The 20,708-nt window shown below is 42.7% G+C and overlaps 1 protein-coding gene across 1 annotated transcript in view; it reads right to left on the reverse strand.

Annotated features, from left to right (window-relative positions):
* The window catches only part of VPS39 (VPS39 subunit of HOPS complex), a 251,568-nt gene that overhangs the window by 96,709 nt on the left and 134,151 nt on the right, over positions 1 to 20,708 (reverse strand).

A 20,708-nucleotide genomic window follows, 5' to 3' on the forward strand; every position in this document is an offset into this window, starting at 1 on the left:
GACCACTTCAATACAATCCCGCGTAGAGCGGAGTCCTCAAAGTGGTGGAGTAGAAGGTTATACGTGTGGGAGAGTCTAGAGGTGCCCATTTTTGCTAAGATACACAGCCTATCTAAAGTATATGTTTCCTTAGATAACAATCCCGCTGAAACTAATTGAAAAAAAAACATAGTGTCTGCATTGGAAATATGCAAACCTATGGGTAGATGGGAGGCCGTAACGGGTTTGCAGGTCCTGGAAGGATACTATTTCAGAGGTCTGAGGGTGAAGAAGTTGGCAAAGCCTAGAGAGCTGCGACTGCTGCCACAGTTGAAATATCTTTGTAGTGTATCCAGGCAGGAATTACCAAGCGAGTTTTGCCTATTCTGTGCCTTTTACCTTGCCATATGAAATTCCCAATTGAAGCCTGTAAGGAATTGGCATCTTGTTGGGTTAAAAGAAGGGGCAGCATCTGTAACGGATAAAGAAGTTTTGGCAGAGCAACCATATTAAAGAGGTGTACCCTACCCGAAAGACTAAGGGGAAGCCTCAACCAACCCTGCAACATCTGTTTGATACCACTAATAATACCGCTAATGTTTAAAGTGAAGGTAAAGTTAACCCCATCTCTATCTATAATATCATTAAAAGTTTAAAAATAATATGAGTTTCATTCATCATATTTGATATAAATTGTTATATTTCAATATATTACCTTTCTAATTTGATTTTTTTTCGTTCCAAAATTCAACCTGTAAAATTTTTTTTTTTTTTACTTTTAATCACGTTTTTCTTAAACAACTGATTTTTCGGCCGTTAGGCGGCCGTCATCCGACGTCATCCACCCCTTTACTCGTTGCCGCATATGCAAATGATTTTAATTTGGTTTCTCAACCCTGCACGCTCCTGTTTCGCGCATGTGTGTTTACAACTACCAAGTGGGAATCCCTACAGACTACGTCATCTCTTATTGCAGACGCCTTTTATAACCTCAAGTTGTAATAATGTGCCTTGTTCTGCACAGCCTTGTTACCTGTCTGTACGATCAGAGACAGGAGCTGCATTTATTGATATCGTTGAAACGTTTCTTACAAAACATCGATCTATCAACTAGATTCTATAGTACAATTGGGCAAACAAAGTTAATAGATCGATGTTTTTAAGAAACGTTTCAGCGATAGCAATAAATGCAGCTCCTGTCTCTGATTGCATAGTAGTGAATGAATATACCTATTTATTCACTACTATGTTACAAGGCAAATTAGCGCATGCACATTTTGAAGTAATCGGATGGCCATTGATTACCATCGGCAAGTAACGCATGCGCAATTGAATTCAGGGTTGTGAACGCGCATTTGAGAGCGGGTGGGACCGCTGAAGACGTAACTAAATGCCTAAGGAGGAAGTAGGGCTTGGGAGGAGCCAGGAGTTAAACGGTAGGGAATTGGAAATAAATTTTTAATAAAAATATTTGAAAAATAAAAAAAAAAGACTTAGCGACTAATATAAGGTGATAGGGAGAAATTGTATATTGGATTCAATAAACTATAACTTTACCTTCACTTTAAGGAATATAATTTATGGGGGTTCACGTGAATAACTATGCCTAAATATTTACAGCTACCGTCGGTAGTTTTAAGACCTGTATCCACTAGAGACATGTTACAAGTATTCTGCAAGCAAGAGACTTATCAATGTTAATCTTGTAACCCGAGACTGTTCCAAAGCTATTGATAATATTCAGGAGGGGGTGTAGATTGTTAAGAGGGTCTCCTACAAAAAGCAACAGGTCATCTGCGTATAGTGACAAGTGGTGCTTTTGTCCACCCATGTCCAGACCCGCACAGTGTTGTCTTATGAATGATGCTAAAGGCTCAATGGCCAAATCGAAAAGAAGAGGGGAGAGCTGGCACCCCTGCCTCGTACCCCTCTGCAGAGTAAAAGAATCGGAAAGCCCACCATTAATTATGAGAGAAGCTCTGGGAGTGGAGTACAGCCTCTGGAGAAAGTTAGAGAAGTTCCCCCCTATACCAAATTGTGATAAAGGAGTATGTAAATGATCCCATTCGATCCTATCAAACGCCTTTTCGGCGTCAAGCGCCAAAAGGCAAGCATCTGGCAGAGGGGAGGGAGAATGCGAATGAGCATTGTACCAATAATGTGCGGAAATACCAATGGTTTTTCTAATGTTTACTACTGAAGATCTACCCTTTACGAAACCAGCCTGATCCAGGTGGACTATGGAAGGCAGAACATTAGCCAATCTGTCCGCAAGGATTTTCGTTAATTTGTAATCCCCGTTTAGTAGGGATATTGGGCGGTATGAAGCCGTTTGGGTGGGGTCTCTGTCCGGTTTGAGTAAAAGACAGATATTAGCCTCAGAAAATCTACAGTCCATCTGTTCACTACCCGCGAAGTAGGCTGAAAACAACGAAGACAGGATTGGGGCGAACTCCTCATCTAATAATTTAAAGTATTCTGCAGGCAAACTATCTGGACCTGCAGCCTTTCCCAGCTTACTATGACGTATGGCCTTCAGCACTTCTTGCGGCTGTATTGGTGAGTTGAGGAGTGAAGTCTGCTCTTCAGTAAGAGCAGGCAGTTGCACCGCTTCCCAAAATCGTTGTTTTGCCTCTAAGTTAATTTTTTGTTTAGAATATAAGGATGTGTAATAATCTACAAATTCAGACATTATTTCCCTGGAATTAGTGGTTAACTGGCCTCACGCTTTAATAGCAAGGATGTGGGACTTGGGGCTATAGGATTTAACTAGTTTGGCTAGCAGTTTACCAGCCTTGTTGCCGTGCCTATAATAACGGCCTTGTCTATGAATATTAAGTTTGTTGTCCCGTTGAGCTAGGAATGTGTCTCTCGTTTGTTTGAGATCATAATAAGAGTTCCTGGACAAAGGCGTGGGATTAGATATATTTATTATAAGCGTCCGTAAGCTGAGAGAGAAGATCCCTGTCCACTTTTTTAAGACTTTGACTATAATGCGCCGCCATAGATGTTATATGGCCTCTCATTACCACCTTTGAGGCATGCCAGAATAAGTCTTGGGTGTTAATATGGGAGGCATTGTCTGATGCATAATGCATCCAAGAAGATTTAAGGTGCCGACGAAAATCTATATTATTATATAGATGAGAAGGGAACCTCCAAGTTCTGTTTAATGGCTTGGGAGGTTGCGGATGCAACACCAAAGTAATTGGGGCATGACCCGAAATAGTAATCTGTCCTATGTCAGAAGAATAAACCTGCGGCGTTATAACTGAAGAAGTTAAAAAGTAGTCAATTTGAGACATAGTGTGGTGCGTCTTTGACAGGCATGTATAATCTCTGCCATCAGGATTTCTTGCCCTGCATACATCTAACAAGTCCAAAGTGTCCTTAAAGGAGGTAATTAGGGTTACTTCACGTTTATATCTACCCGTATGCACGCCAGAGGCCCCAGGAACAGTAGGGTCTTTGAATCTGTCTAGTGGAAGAGCTTGGGCTAAGTTAAAGTCCCCCCCCCCCCCATGATTATAGGAGCGTTGTATGTAGAGAGTGTCGCTAATAAGTCAATCCAAAAGGTAGAGTCAAGTACGTTGGGGCCGTACACAATACATAAAGTGAAGGTGAAGTTGTCAATATGGAAAAGAGCAACAATAAATCTACCCTTCTGGTCTATCTCCAATTGGGAAAAGGAAACTGCAAGACCCTTTCGTACTAAAATGGCCACCCCTCTCTTTCTACCCTCCGTAGGGGAGCATATAATGTGACCTACCCAGCGGGTTTTTAACTTCTCATGCTCCTCTGCAGTCAATTTAGTCTCCTGGAGCAGAACTACGTCAGCGCGTAGAGTTTAGATGTTGAAGAATTATACTTTTTTGCAGGGGACGAAATGCCCCCTACATTCCAGGAGACAATCCTACAAGGGGTGATCATATATAAAGCTCATACAGGTATGGAGCAAGATATCAGGAGAGCCAACCCTGCCCAACTCAAAAATCAGCGTGTAGGATGTGGGAGGTGCAATGTGACTTACAGCTATATAAGGGAATATGTGTCTCCCCCAGGATATGTGATGCAAATCTATCCGAATTACTAGAGTGTGAGAAGTGCATTTTGACTTACAGTTATGTGACGGAGCAAGTAGATCTCTAAGTAAAAACAATATGGATATGTGGGGGAAACCAGAGGCGTCCGGGCAGCAGCTGGAGAGTCGCTAAAAAGGAAACAAACACAGAAAAAGGCATAAATTATAGGAAACAATTTCTTCCATAACATATTAACACCAGCAGAGCAAGACATCAGCAGAAAGAGAGTATTATTGTACCGGGGCTGAGGGCATGGGAGTCTTTCATTGCCAAAAGGAGTAACACAATAGAAAGAGTCTACAAATCCACACCAGAGGGGAAAACTGAAAAATTATGTAATCTGAGGAAGCCTATGGGCAGCAGGTCTTAATTTAAGAAACACCCTTCTTTGAGGGGTTCCAAGGGGGGGCAAGGGTATGGGATTATTTATGTGCAGATTAAACAAAGGGTGAGATAAGCCATAGAGTACCAGGCACCTACAAAAGACCCACCATACCATATAAAAACTAAGAAAAAAGTATATGGTGCAGGGTGACGGCTCCAAAGTTAACAAGAGGGCCCTAAGGGAACCCGCGGGCATTATGTCAGGAGCCAGGTATTTAAAAAAACAGAGCATTGACCCCCAAGATATTATAATCTTACCAGTGTCAGGGACCCCTGTGAAAGGGAACATAAACCAAGAACTGAAGGGCACACCTTTAAAACAGTTATGCATATAAAAACTAGGAGCAACATATACAATACAATAACAAGATAAACAAAATATCTGTGAGACCCTGAGTCTCATACAACCTGGATAGGCCATATAGGCAGGGAGGGAGGCGCCGCAGCAACCAGGGGGAAAATAACTATGATCAAGCATTCTCGACAGGGACCACAGCTTTAGGCCAGGAAACACCCCGGCACCCCGATCTCCGACCCCAGAAGCACAGGTCATGGAGGAAACCAAGCAACCAGAAGAACAACCCCTGCAAAAAACAAATAGCATACATCTTGAGATACAGTATGAGCTAAATTTGAAACAATAATACTTAATAAAGGTTTCTCAGCCATTGTCCTGTCTTCGCTCCAACGCCAGGAAGGCCTGCGCTGCAGCCGGAGTGTGGAAGGTTTTTGGACCAGATGTGGTTTGGATCTTTAATGTAGCAGGAAACATAAGGGCAAACTTTCACCCCTGTTCATGTAGATTAGAGCAGATTGATGCAAAGTCCCTTCGCTTCTTAGTAACCTCTACAGAGAAGTCCTGAAATAACAAGAGACGGCGGTCTTTATTGGTGATTTCTTTCGCTGCTCTGTAGGCTCTAAGGATGGCTAGCTTATCCTGAAAGTTCAGACATTTAAAAATGACTTGACGTGGTTTCTCCCTGGAATTTTCCAAGTATCTGTTCGGGCCTATGCGATGTGATCTTTCAATATCTAGTGGTATCTGAGGCATTCATAGAACCTTAGGCAGGGTGATGGCGGCAAATTCCAGCAGATCTTTATCTTTAATAGATTCCGGAACTCCAATAACCCTTAGGTTATTTCGCCAGCTGCGATTTTCTAGATCTTCCACTTTATCTTGAAGCTGTTGGTTCTGCTTCAGCAGGTGTTTTAAGGAGATTTCAGATTCTTGTTGCCTATCTTCAATGCCAGAAATTCTCTGCTCTGCCGCTGACATGCGCGTGGAGAACAAACGCACCTCACTGGTTAGTGTGTCCACCCCAGCCTGCAGAGTATCCATCTTTGGCAAGAAAAATGCTTTAAGCTCCTGCAAAAGTGAAACATGATCTCCTGAGGGCTGACCTTCAACATCAGAAAGTGAAACGGACGCTTGCGCCTCCATGGCGCCCCGCTGCCTTTTGTCTTGACCTTTAGATCTGTGACTCATGGTGTTTTTTGTAGGCGGGGGTAGCCTTTGAAAATAGTCGTCTACTTTCATAGAATAAAATGAGAAGGGATTAATGAAGTTGCTGAGATATATATGTCACTAGATGGTGCATAAAAGAAAGAGAGAAAAAAAAAAAACTGCATGGAGATAAATGAATATAGACTGCAGTAACTGCTCTTTCCTTTCCACTCACAGTCCCAGCCTACCAGGAGGCAATGATGGCTTATGTAGAGATAGAAAAAGGGGCACTAAAAAGGACACCTTGTAGGAGTTATGTAACCCCAGTATAAGCAGCAGTAGTGAAAAAAAGGCTGCTGGTAGAAAAGTTCCCTTAAGTGCAGTAGCAGTGCACAAGATAATACTCGTCTTCACAGGGGCGTCTATATAGCAAAGTTAATGAGGAGCAGGTTAAATTAACTGTGTGTCCCTTGTAGCAGTCTCATATGTATAATAAAAGTAGTGCAACCCCCATATAGCTCACCCAGACCGGCCACCAACAGATGCGTTATCTTCAAAAGGCTCCGGACTTGCAGGCACACTCTGAAAGGGAGCAGTGTAGAGGTGTAGCCGTTTCCAATGCCCCTGTGCTGAGCGATAAATGCAGCTGCAAGCGGGGGATCCGGGATGCAGGATTGCCGGAGGAGCCGTTTTCCAATATGGCGCCGTTCGCGCCCTTTTCTTCCTTATACCCTCCGTGGGCTAGGACCGATGATTGTGTCCTATGTGCAGGGTTACAGTGTAACCCCGATGCGGTAGCGGCAGGTAGACCGCTTAACAAGCAATGTGGAGGCACAGGGGTCGGCTGGAAGCAGTATGGAGAGCAATACTGGAGACGAAGTTACGGAGCTCCTGTGAACTGCTTCCAGCCAGATACCCCACCCACCGGAAGTCCAATAAAAGCGTTTTTAATACAAGTGCTGTGGACCAGAATTGATCAAAATATAAACTCACAACCACATTGTCTCTATAGATTTGATTTAAAGGGCCATTATAGTCCACAAATTACATGCTCTAATCCATGAGAGAATGTAATTTTAAGACAAATTGACCATAGACCCCGAAAAGGTGTTAAAATCACAATAGAAATGCTACGTAAATCAGACTTGTCTACATAAAGATTAATTCTTGCTGATTGCTATAATCTTAATATCTCAACCAGGTGAAGGTTTCATTTTTAGAATTAAAACTTTTCAGAAAAGTTTTACAGTTATATCATAAAATTACTGATTTGGTTATATACCATATAAAACACTGATAGATAATTATGAAATCATAATTATTGCACAGTGAACAATCTACAGTTTATCAGGTTAATCATTCATTTTTGGGCAACGTATCTGCTGTGCTTTATTAGAAAGAGGAAAGTTTATTCTAAAAAACCCAACAATCAAAACAGAAAAACTAAATGTATGCTTACCTGATAAATTTCTTTCTTTCTTGACACGGATCATCTGTAATTACTATTGGGAATATCACTCCTGGCCAGCAGGAGGAGGCAACGAGCACCACAGCAAAGCTGTTAAATATCACCTCCCTTCCCTCCAACCCGTCATTTGACCGAAGGAAAAAGAGAGAAAGGAAGTAACACAAGGTGCAGAGGTGCCTGAGGTTTACAACACAAACAACCTGTCAAAATAAACAGGGCGGGCCGTGGACTCACCGAGTCAAGAAATAAATAAATTTATCAGGTAAATTTTCTTTCTAACGACACGGTGAGTCCACGGATCATCTCTAATTACTATTGGGAATCAATACCCAATGGAGGGACAAGACAGAGAACCTAAATGGAAGGCACCACTGCTTGAAGAACCTTTCTCCCAAAGGAAGCCTCAGCAGAGGCAAAAGTATAACATTTATAGAATTTTGAAAAAGTGTGTAGAGAGGACCAAGTTGCAGCCTTGCAAATCTGTTCCACAGAAGCTTCATTTTTGAATGCCCAAGAAGAGGAAACAGCCCTTGTGGAATGAGCCATGACCCTCTCAGGAGGCTGCTGTCCAGCAGTCTCATAGGCCAAACAAATTATACTCTTCAGCCATAAAGAAAGAGAAGTAGCCGTAGCTTTCTTAACCTTTGCGTTTCCCATAGAAAAAAACAATAAACAAAGCAGAAGCCTGTTGAAAATTCATAGTCGCCTGTAATTAGTATTTCAACGCACGCATCACATCTAGGTTGTGCAGCAGACGCTCTTTATGAGAAGAAGGGTTAGGACACAAAGAAGGAACAACGATTTCTTGATTAATGTTCCTATCCAAAACCACTTTAGGGAGGAACCCTAACCTAGTAGGCAGAACTACATTATCCAAATGAATAATAAGGTAAGGGGATTCACACTGCAACACCGAGAGCTCCGAGACTCTACGAGCAGAAGAAATTGCAACAAGAAACAAAACTTTCCAAGATAACATCTTAATATCAAAGGAATGCATAGGCTCAAACGGAGCCTGCTGAAATACTTTAAGAACAAGGTTAAGACTCCAGGGAGGAGTAACAGGTTTGAACACAGGCCTGATTCGGACCAAGGCCTGACAAAAAGATTGCACGTCTGGTACATTAGCCTGACGTTTATGAAACAAAATAGACAAGGCAGATATTTGATCCTTCAAAGTACTTGCAGATGAGCCCTTCTCCAGACCTTCTTGGAGAAAGGACAAAATTCTAGAAATTTGAGCTCTACTCCAAGAGTAGCTTCTGGATTCACACCAATACAAATATTTACGCCATATCTTATGGTAAATCTTTCTAGTTACAGGCTTACGACCCTGAATCAAGGTCTCAATAACACTTAGATGAAATTAAGCGTTCAATCTCCAAGCAGTCAGCTTCAGAGAAACTAGATTTGGATGAAGGAAGGGCCCTTGAAGCAGAAGGTCCTTCCTCAGTGGAAGTTTCCAAGGTGGAAGAGAAGACATCTCCACTAGCTCTGCATACCAGATCCTGAGAGACCACGCTGGTGCAATGAGGATCACAGACGCCTTCTCCTGTTTGATTTGAGCAATAACCAGTCGAAGGAGAGCGAATGAACGGAGGAAACAGGTATGCTAGACTGAAATTCCAAGTAACCGCCAGAGCATCTATCAGTACAGCCTGAGGAACCCTTGACCTCGACCCGTACCTCGGAAGCTTTGCATTCTGTCGAGATGCCATGAGATCCAGCTCCGGCTGTCCCCATTTGAGAATCAAGTTGGAAAGCACCTCCGGATGAAGATCCCACTCCCCTGGGTGAAAGGTCTGTTTGCTCAGAAAATCCACTTCCCAATTGTCCACTCCTGGAATGTGGATCGCAGATAGAAATGCAGTTCCTCCATGATGGTTGATGTAAGACACTGAAGTTATGTTGTCCGACTGGAACCTGAGAAACCGGGCTGAAGCTAACTGAGGCCAGGCCAGAAGAGCACTGAAGATTGCCCTCAGCTCTAGAATGTTTATGGGAAGAACAGACTCCTCCCGAGTCCATGTCCTCTGAGTCTTTAGTGAGCCCCAGACTGCTCCCCATCCCAGCAGACTGGCGTCCAATGTCACAATCACCCAGGTGGGTCTACGGAAGCAGGTTCCCTGGGAGAGATGTTCCTGAGACAGCAACCAAGGAAGAGAATCTCTTGTCGTCTGATCCAGATGTAATTGCGGAGACAGATCCGCATAATCCCCGTTTCATTGCCTGAGCATGCATAACTGCAGAGGTCTGAGGTGGAAACGAGCAAACGGAATGATGTCCATGCCCGCTACCATCAGACAGATCACCTCCATACATTGAGCCAGTGACGGCCGAGGAGAGGCCTGAAGGGCCAGACAAGAGTCGAAGATCTATGATTTTCTGACCTCTGTCAGAAACATTTTCATTGATAAGGAATCTATTATGTTTCCCAAGAACACTACCCTTATAGCTGGAATTAAGGAACTCTTTCCCAAATTCACCTTCCATCTGTGAGAACGCAGAAAGGATAACATCTCCGTTTGGGAGTTCGAATGTTGAAAGGATGGCGCCTGGACCAGAATGTCGTCCAGATAAGGCGCCACTGCAATACCCCACAGCCGGACCACCACCAACAGGGAACCCAGGACCTTTGAAAAAATTCTGGAAGCTGTGGCAAGGCCGAATGGAAGAGTCACAAACTGAAAGTTTTCTTCTAGAAATGCGAACCTCAGAAACTTGTGATGGTCCCTGTGGATGCGAACATGCAGGTACGCATCCTTTAAATCTACTGTTGTCCTGAATTCACCCTCTTGAACCAAGGGAAGAATGGAACAAATAGTTTCCATCTTGAAGGACGATACTCTTGTTTAGACTTTTGAGATCTAAAATTGGTCTGAAAGTTCCCTCTTTTTTGGGAACCACGAACAGATTGGAGTAAAATCCCAGACTCTGTTCCTGCATTGGAACAGGAACTATTACTCCCAGGTCGGAAAGGTCTCGGACACACAGTGTAAGAATGCCTCTTTTTTTATCTGGTCTACAGATAATCTTGAGAGCAGAAACCTGCACCTGGAAGGAAAGGTCTTGAACTCTAGTTTGTATCCCTGGGACACGATATTCACCGGCCCAGGAACATCCCAAACCCAGGCCTGAGCGAAGAAGGAAAGCCTGCCCCCCACAAGATCCGGTCCCGGATCGGGGGCAGACCCTTCATGCTGACTTTAAGTCATTAACAGGCTTCCCCTTGTTCCAAGACTGGTTGGTCCTCCAGGAAGGTTTGGACTGATCTTGCTTGGCAGAGGAAGGCTTACCCTTGAAGCTTCGAAAGGAACGAAAATTACTCTGACATCCCTTCTGTTTATTCCTCTTATCCTGAGGGAGAAAATGACCCTTTCCTCCCGTAATGTCAGAAATAATTTCAGCCAAGCCCGGCCCAAACAAGGTCTTACCCTTATAGGGAATCGCCAAAAACTTAGACGAAACATCCACAGACCAGGATTTCAACCATAAGGCTCTGCGGGCCAGTACGGCAAAACCAGAAATCTTTGCTCCCAGATTAATAAACTGTAGAGAAGCATCCGTAATAAAAGAATTGGCCAACTTAAGGGCCTTGATCCTATCCTGGATCTCTTCAAGGGGAGTGTCTGTCTGAATAGAATCAGACAACGCATCAAACCAGTATGCTGCCACGCCGGTGATGGTAGCAATACACACAGCAGGTTGCCATTGTAAACCCTGGTGTACATACATCTTTTTAAGCAACCCCTCCAACTTCTTATCCATAGGATCCTTAAAGGAACAGCTAACCTCTATGGGAATAGTAGTTTTCTAAGCCAAAGTGGAAATTGCCCTTTCCACCTTGGGGACCGTCTGCCAAGACTCCTTGATAGAGTCAGCTATTGGGAACATCTTCTTAAAAATTGGGGATGGAGAAAAATGAATACCAGGTCTCTCCCATTCCCTAGCAATAATCTCTGTAGCCTGACCTAGTACCTGACCTAGTACAGGGAAAACCTCCACCATGGAAGGTACATCAATTAACTTGTTTAGTTTACTAAATTTCTTAGGATCGACTACGACCGTAGTGTCGTCCAAGGTAGCCAAAACCTCCTTGAGTAACAAACGGAGGTAGAAAAAAAGTAAAAGAAAAAAGTAATCAGCTGCACTAGCGGTTTTGATATATAGAAGTCCAAAATTTATTGTTGCAGTTTAAAAACAAGGTACAAGCAGGTTAAGCAGACAGAACAGGATGTGACTTTTATATATCAAAACCGCTAGTGCAGCTGATTACTTTTTTCTATTGCTGTCTCTGCGGCGGAGCCGGCCGCATTTTCGGCTTGCACCCCCTGTGGCTCCACACCTATTGCCTTCCCCCTGTGACTTCCGGTGGCATCTACAGCCAGCGTCGGACTGGAGCGGCAGTTCTCTATGGATGTTAACAAACGGAGGTGTTCAAGCTTAAATCTGAATGATACCACTTCAGCATCAGAAGAAGGAATTACACTGTCAAAGTCTGAGATTTCCCCCTCAGACGCCACCAAAGTATCTTCCTCCTCAGACTTCTGGGAAGGAACCTTACTTACTGAATCCTTAGATTTCCTCTTGCACTTTCCCTGCAGCATGGGAAAGGCAGACATCGCATCAGTTACCGCAGAAGACATAAGGGTAGCGATGTCTTGCAACGAAACTCCAAACAAAGTTTGAGAGGAAGCTCAGGGCACTGCATGTGTGGATGATAAAGTTTGAGACGCTTGAGGAAAAAGCAGTGGCATATCTTGAACATTTTCAGGAGACCCCTGAACAGCATCTGCCTTAGACAATGCTGGCTCAGAATCAAAACGCCTATCCCTGTAATTCAATGTTCTCTCAATATATGAGGAACAGAAAGGGATGGTGGTTGCACGTTAGCATCAAAACAAAAAGAACAGGTAACATTCTGCAGGGCCTCTTGGTCCATCTTTACCCAAGAATTAAACAAAAAATAAAATACTTTTATTTGTCTTTTAAATTATCTCACAAAAAACGTTACTGTCCCTTTTTGTATTGCAAAAAAAATTAAAAAATAACGTTGGTCCTAGAGCACCCCAGACAGCCTGGACACCTCAGTCAGCCCTGCTGCAGTGCCTACCTGTCCTGCTGACCGCCGGAGATATGTTAGAGAAATATCCGGACTCCGCTAATACAGAAAAGCAGAACCGCAACAAGGAAGGACACATCCGACACTCCGGAAATGAGCAAGAAGTAAAAAGCGTGCAAACTCTTCATCCATCGTGGGCGTTACAAACTGAACCTCCCAACCGGCATTAATCTTCACTCTGAAGGAAGGCTGTCGGGAGTAACAAAGCATAACCACCCTGACCGGATAATAAAAACAACAGAGTTTATACTCACTGCTCCTCGTCCCCAGTGCCTGCACAAACTGCCACCCATTGTCCTATGAAGTCACAATAGGATAGATGAGTCTGATATCCAAACAGAATTAACTGTTAAAGTACTAAAAAAAAAATTCCGAATTTACTCTGTAGAAAAATACAGTTAGCACTTACCTCTATGTAATCTGCCTGGCAGCAGGGCAGCTCACTAGGTTTGAGAGGCATCCTCCCTCACATGGACCTGTGGAAAAACACAATTTATGCTTACCTGAAATTTATTTCTCTTGTGGTGTATCCAATCCACGGATCATCCATTACTTGTGGGATATTCTCATTCCCAACAGGAAGTTGCAAGAGGACATCCACAGCAGAGCTGTTATATAGCTCCTCCCCTAACTGCCATATCCAGTCATTCGACAGAAAACAAGCCGAAAAAGGAGAAACCATAGGGTGCAGTGGTGATCATAGTTTAAATTTAAAAATTACCTGCCTTAAAATGACAGGGCGGGCCGTGGACTGGATACACCACAAAAGAAATACATTTATCAGGTAAGCATAAATTATGTTTTCTCTTGTAAGGTGTATCCAGTCCACGGATCATCCATTACTTGTGGGATACCAATACCAAAGCTAAAGTACACGGATGAAGGGAGGGACAAGGCAGGTACTTAAACGGAAGGTACCACTGCCTGTAAAACCTCTCTCCCAAAAATAGCCTCCGAAGAAGCAAAAGTATAAAATTTGTAGAATTTTGAAAAAGTATGAAGCGAAGACCAAGTCGCCGCCTTGCAAATCTGTTCAACAGAAGCCTCATTTTTAAAGGCCCAAGTGGAAGCCACAGCTCTAGTAGAATGAGCTGTAATCCTTTCAGGAGGCTGCTGTCCAGCAGTCTCATAGGCTAAGCGGATTATGCTTCTTAGCCAAAAAGAAAGAGAGGTTGCCGAAGCCTTTTGACCTCTCCTCTGTCCAGAGTAGACAACAAACAAAGCGGATGTTTGACGAAAATCTTTAGTAGCCGAGGAAATAGCTACCAAAAAAAGAACTTTCCAAGATAAAAGTTTGATATCTATGGAATGAAGAGGTTCAAACGGAATTCCTTGAAGAACCTTAAGAACCAAATTTAAGCTCCATGGCGGAGCAACAGGTTTAAACACAGGATTGATTCTAACTAAAGAAATGCCTGAACGTCTGGAACCTCTGCCAGACGCTTGTGCAAAAGAATAAACAGAGCAGAAATCTGTCCCTTTAAGGAACTAGCTGACAATCCTTTTTCCAAACCTTCTTGGAGAAAGGATAATATCCTGGGAATCCTGACCTTACTCCATGAGTAATCCTTGGATTCACACCAATAAAGATATTTACGCCATATCTTATGGTAAATTTTCCTGGTGACAGGTTTTCGTGCCTGTATTAAGGTATCAATGACTGACTCGGAGAAGCCACGCTTTGATAAAATCAAGCGTTCAATCTCCAGGCAGTCAGTCTCAGAGAAATTAGATTTGGATGGTTGAAAGGACCCTGAAGTAGAAGGTCCTGTCTCAGAGGCAGAGTCCATGGTGGAAAGGATGACATGTCCACTAGATCTGCATACCAGGTCCTGCGTGGCCACGCAGGCGCTATCAAAATCACAGATGCTCTCTCCTGCTTGATCTTGGGAATCAGTCGAGGGAGCAGAGGAAACGGTGGAAACACATAAGCCAGGTTGAAAGACCAGGGTGCTGCTAGAGCATCTATCAGCGTCGCCTTGGGATACCTGGACCTGGATCCGTAACAAGGAAGCTTGGCGTTCTGGCGAGACGCCATGAGATCCAGTTCTGGTTTGCCCCAACGATGAATCAATTGTGCAAACACCTCCGGATGGAGTTCCCACTCCCCCGGATGAAAAGTCTGACGACTTAGAAAATCCGCCTCCCAGTTCTCTACACCTGGGATATGGATAGCTGATAGGTGGCAAGAGTAAATCTCTGCCCAGCGAATTATTTTTGAAACTTCTAACATCGCTAGGGAACTTCTTGTTCCCCCTTGATGGTTGATGTAAGCCACAGTCGTGATGTTGTCCGACTGAAATCTGATGTACCTCAGAGTTGCTAACTGAGGCCAAGCCTGAAGAGCATTGAATATCGCTCTCAGTTCCAGAATATTTATTGGAAGTAGTGTCTCCTCCTGAGTCCACGATCCCTGAGCCTTCAGGGAGTTCCAGACTGCACCCCAACCTAGAAGGCTGGCATCTGTTGTTACAATTGTCCAATCTAGCCTGCGAAAGGTCATACCTTTGGACAGATGGACCCGAGATAGCCACAAGAGAAGAGAATCCCTGGTCTCTTGATTCCAGATTTAGTAGAGGGGACAAATCTGTGTAATCCCCGTTCCACTGACTGAGCATGCATAGTTGCAGCGGTCTGAGATGTAAGCGTGCAAACGGCACTATGTCCATTGCCGCTACCATTAAGCCGATTACTTCCATGCACTGAGCCACCGAAGGGCGTGGAATGGAATGGAGAACACGGCAGGATTTTAGAAGCTTTGATAACCTGGACTCCGTCAGGTAAATTTTCATTTCTACAGAATCTATCAAAGTCCCTAGGAAGGAAACTCTTGTGAGTGGGGATAGAGAATTTTTTTCCTCGTTCACTTTCCACCCATGCGACCTCAAAAATGCCAGTACTACGTCCGTATGAGACTTGGCAATTTGGAAGTTTGACGCCTGTATCAGGATGTCGTCTAAATAAGGGGCCACTGCTATGCCCCGCGGCCTTAGGACCGCCAGAAGCGACCCTAGAAACTTCGTAAAGATTCTTGGGGCTGTAGCTAATCCAGAGGGAAGAGCTACAAACTGGTAATGCCTGTCTAGAAAGGCAAACCTGAGAAACCAATGATGATCTTTGTGTATCGGAATGTGAAGATAAGCATCCTTTAAATCCACTGTAGTTATATATTGATCCTCCTGGATCATAGGTAGGATGCTACGAATAGTTTCCATCTTGAATGATGGAACTCTGAGGAATTTGTTTAAGATCTTTAGATCCAAAATTGGTCTGAAGGTTCCCTCTTTTTTGGGAACCACAAAAAGATTTGAGTAAAAACCCTGTACCTGTTCCTCCTTTGGAACTGGATGGATCACTCCCATAACTAGGAGGTCTCGTACACAGTGTAAGAATGCCTCTCTCTTTATCTGGTTTGCAGATAATTGTGAAAGGCGAAATCTCCCTTTTGGGGGGGAAGCTTTGAAGTCCAGAAGATATCCCTGGGATATAATTTCCAACGCCCAGGGATCCTAGACATCTCTTGCCCACGCCTGGGCGAAGAGTGAAAGTCTGCCCCCTACTAGATCCGTTACCGGATAGGGGGCCGTTCCTTCATGCTGTCTTAGAGGCAGCAGCAGGCTTTTTGGCCTGCTTACCTTTGTTCCAGGTCTGGTTTGGTCTCCAGACCGTCTTGGACTGAGCAAAAGTTCCCTCTTGTTTTGCATTAGAGGAAGTTGATGCCGCACCTGCCTTGAAGTTTCGAAAGGAACGAAAATTAGACTGTTTGGCCCTTGATTTGGACCTGTCCTGAGGAAGGGCATGACCTTTTCCTCCAGTGATATCAGCAATAATCTCCTTCAAACCAGGTCCGAATAGGGTCTGCCCCTTGAAGGGAATGTTAAGCAGCTTAGATTTTGAAGTCACGTCAGCTGACCATGATTTAAGCCATAGCGCCTTGCGCGCCTGTATAGCAAAACCAGAATTCTTAGCCGTTAGTTTAGTTAAATGAACAATGGCATCAGAAACAAAAGAATTGGCTAGCCTAAGTGCTCTAAGCTTGCCAAGTATGTCATCCAATGGAGTCTCTACCTGTAAAGCCTCTTCCAGAGACTCAAATCAGAACGCCGCAGCAGCAGTGACAGGAGCAATGCATGCAAGGGGCTGTGGGATAAAACCTTGTTGAATAAACATTTTCTTAAGGTAACCTAATTTTTTATCCATTGGATCTAAAAAAGCACAACTGTCCTCGACAGGGATAGTAGTACGCTTTGCTAGAGTAGAAACTGCTCCCTCCACCTTAGGGACTGTCTGCCATAAGTCCTGTGTGGTGGCGTCTATTGGAAACATTTTTCTAAAAATAGGAGGAGGAGAGAACGGCACACCTGGTCTATCCCATTCCTTATTAATAATTTCTGTAAACCTTTTAGGTATTGGAAAAACATCAGTACACACTGGCACTGCATAGTATTTATCCAGTCTACACAATTTCTCTGGCACTGCAATTGTATCACAGTCATTCAGAGCAGCTAAAACCTCCCTGAGCAACACGCAGAGGTGTTCAAGCTTAAATTTAAATGTAGAAATATCAGAATCAGGTTACATCATCTTTCCTGAGTCAGAAACATAACCCACAGACTGAAGCTCTCCTTCCTCAGCTTCTGCATATTGTGAGGTATTATCAGACATGGTTCTTAAAGCGTCAGTATGCTCTGCATTACGTCTAACCCCAGAGCTATCTCGCTTATCTCTAAATTCAGGTAGTCTGGCTAATACCGCTGACAGTGTATTATCCATGACTGCCACCATGTCTTGTAAAGTAATCGCTATGGGCGTCCTAGATGTACTTGGTGCCATTTGAGCGTGAGTCCATTGAGCGGGAGTCAAAGGATCTGACACGTGGGGAGAGTTAGTCGGCATAACTTCCCCCTCGTCAGATTCCTCTGGTGATAAATTTTTTAAAGACAGAATATGATCTTTATTTCTTAAAGTGAAATCAGTACATTTGGTACACATTCTAAGAGGGGGTTCCACCATGGCTTTTAAACATAATGAACAAGGAGTTTCCTCTATGTCAGACATGTTTGTACAGACTAGCAATGAGACTAGTAAGCTTGGAAATCACTTTAAATCAAGTTAACAAGCAAATATAAAAAACGGTACTGTGCCTTTAAGAGAAACAAATTTTGTCAAAATTTGAAAAACAGTGAAAAAAGGCAGTAAATCAAACAAAATTTTTACAGTGTATGTAATAAGCTAACAGAGCATTGCACCCACTTGCAAATGGATGATTAACCCCTTAGTTCAAAAAACGGATCAAAAAAACGATAGACGTTTTTTAACAGTCACAACAAACTGCTGTGGCCCTACCTTCCCCAATAAACGACTTTGGAAAGCCTTTGAGCCCTTTAGAGATGTCCTATAGCATTCAGGGGACTTCTGAGGGAAGCTGGATGTCTCAGTCTGTAATTTTAACTGCGCAAAAAAGCGCTAAAATAGGCCCCTCCACTCATATTACAACAGTGGAAAGCCTCAGGAAACTGTTTCTAGGCAAAATTTAAGCCAGCCATGTGGAAAAAACTAGGCCCCAATAAAGATTTATCACCAAAGCATATATAAAAACGATTAAACATGCCAGCAAACGTTTTATATTGCAATTTTATAAGAGTATTACCTCTGAAAGTAGGCATGATACCAGTCGCTATTAAATCACTGTATTCAGGCTTAACTTACATTAATCCGGTATCAGCAGCATTTTCTAGCATTGTATCAGGAACAGAACAAAAAAGGAGGGGGCGCCCTAATGGAGAGTTATCTATATTCTTAGTGATAATAGAAGTGACTTAATCAGTCCTCTATAGCCATTAATCTAGACAAGATATAAATATATGTCCAACAGCCTCGTTAGAGAAAGATATATAATGCTTAATGTCGAAGACAAAAATCTAATCTAACAATAAGCGTAAATATAAATACAATATATAAAGCACAACCTCCTAGGAGAAAGATATAGATAGAATGGTGTACAATACTAATAGTAAGCAGGTAATATGACCTAGATATAATAGATATATATCACAACCTCCTAGGAGAAAGATATAGATAAATTGGTATACAATAATATTAAACAAGTGACAGAACCTAAACAGGCAACCTCTCAATATGATGTATGCATGATTTGAACAATATATTAGATTATATAATGAAAACTCATATAGTGGTAGAAGTCTCTATTAATATATACTGGGAATCCCTGAAGTGAAGATCAAGGCAGCTATCTGTAGAGATCCAGGCCGGGATCCAAAGCAGCAATCTACAAAGACAAGAGAAGACAGATGCGCCACATGGCCCAATATTGTTTGGTCCAAAGATGTATTACAAGATGTGCAAAGATTGAACTCACATTTGTTTAAGCACCTCAATTAGTGCTATAGAGGCAGTCTGGGATCTCTTACAGTCACCCAGGGGACCAAACTCCGGTAGTAGTGTGTTGTCTGTATCAAAATGACATAAAGAGACACAGGTGCCTATATGGCCTAGTATTGTCTTGACAAAGATAGCAGTGTAATAAGATAGGATGGTACTCACAATAGTTGTAGCATCTCCTTTGATGCTATAGAGGCAGGATGGGATCAATATAGTCACCCACTAGACTTAGACACAGGCTCACTGGATACAGATGGAGGTAGGACCACCAGTAATCAGGATATCATAGAAAACTCAGGCAGATTCTTCTTCTATTTACTGCCTGGGATAAAATAGTACAACTCCGGTACCATTTAAAAATAACAAACTTTTGATTGAAGAAAAAAAACTAACTATATTTCACCACTCTCTCTTACTACCGCCATGCTTGTTGAGAGTTGCAAGAGAATGACTGGATATGGCAGTTAGGGGAGGAGCTATATAACAGCTCTGCTGTGGGTGTCCTCTTGCAACTTCCTGTTGGGAATGAGAATATCCCACAAGTAATGGATGATCCGTGGACTGGATACACCTTACAAGAGAAAAGGAAAAGACTGAGTGATCTCCCTCAGGCTTTCAAGTTAGGGCAGCAATAACTATTTGGGAGGTGCAGTGAGGATTATACCCCACAAGTTCCCAATTGCTTAAAAGCCACCACTGCTCTACTGAAGAGACTGACATGGGCTACGGCTAAAACCCCAGGAAAAAAGCAGAACAAATTTGCACTGCTTAAAAATAATAAAATCTTGATTGAAGAATCTTCTTCCAGACACCTAAACTTTACCACCTCCTTGCTCTTAACGTAGGCAAAGTGAATGACTGGGGTTGGAGGGAAGGGAGGTGATATTTAACAGCTTTGCTGTGGTGCTCTTTGCCTCCTCCTGCTGGCCAGGAGTGATATTCCCAATAGTAATTACAGATGATCCGTGGACTCACCGTGTTATTAGAAAGAAATAACCTATTTCAAAACTGTCCGATGAAATAGAACTAAAATAGAATTTCAAAAGTGGGTTTAGTAGGGAGGTGGCTGTGTTGGGTATAGTTAGACAACATTTATCTAGATGCCCAGTTAATAAAAACAGATACCCAGTTAAATAGTTAAAACATTCTCATGCAATGAGATGGAGTATTATGGCAAAATAATATGCTTAGCATTTATGGCTTAAGTTAGATTTTAAATTTAAACAAATATTGGTTTAAAATACCTAGACTAACACCCAAGTATAGTGTTTGCTAAAGAGAAATTTCTTCACTTTATACATGGTAATCAGTTCCAAATGGAAAATCTGTGATGGTCTATAGGTCTATAATAAAAGTATTTACATATATCTCTCTGCACCTGGTAAAGTTCTGGTAATACAACCAAATACACTTCCTTAATGATGGAAACTAGAGCCATCCCTGCAATACTAACAGGTAAACACCCATCATAATTCACATGCGGCAGTAACCATTAATAGATAATTGAAAGACTACTTATCTCCCGTGTAACTAGCAAGTAAAAATGAACACAATAGAGCAAAACATTTTTTTCTAATACATAGGTTATTAAATTCCTTTTGAAGACATTACAAATATTCATTAACATCTGGGAAACATCAAAATACATATACTAAATGGAAAGTTAAGGTGAACAAATGACAATATGATAATGATAAAGCATTAACCAAATGATTAACGGGCATCTTGGTCATATTGATAGGTTAGTAATACCCTAAAGCCTGCTTGAATTTAGTCACTGACTCTAAGTATCTGTCTCACTAATCCTTACTTTATATGTTCCAAATT

The sequence above is a fragment of the Bombina bombina genome, chromosome 1 (genome assembly GCF_027579735.1).
Source record: "Bombina bombina isolate aBomBom1 chromosome 1, aBomBom1.pri, whole genome shotgun sequence".
In the NCBI taxonomy this organism is placed as follows: domain Eukaryota; kingdom Metazoa; phylum Chordata; class Amphibia; order Anura; family Bombinatoridae; genus Bombina; species Bombina bombina.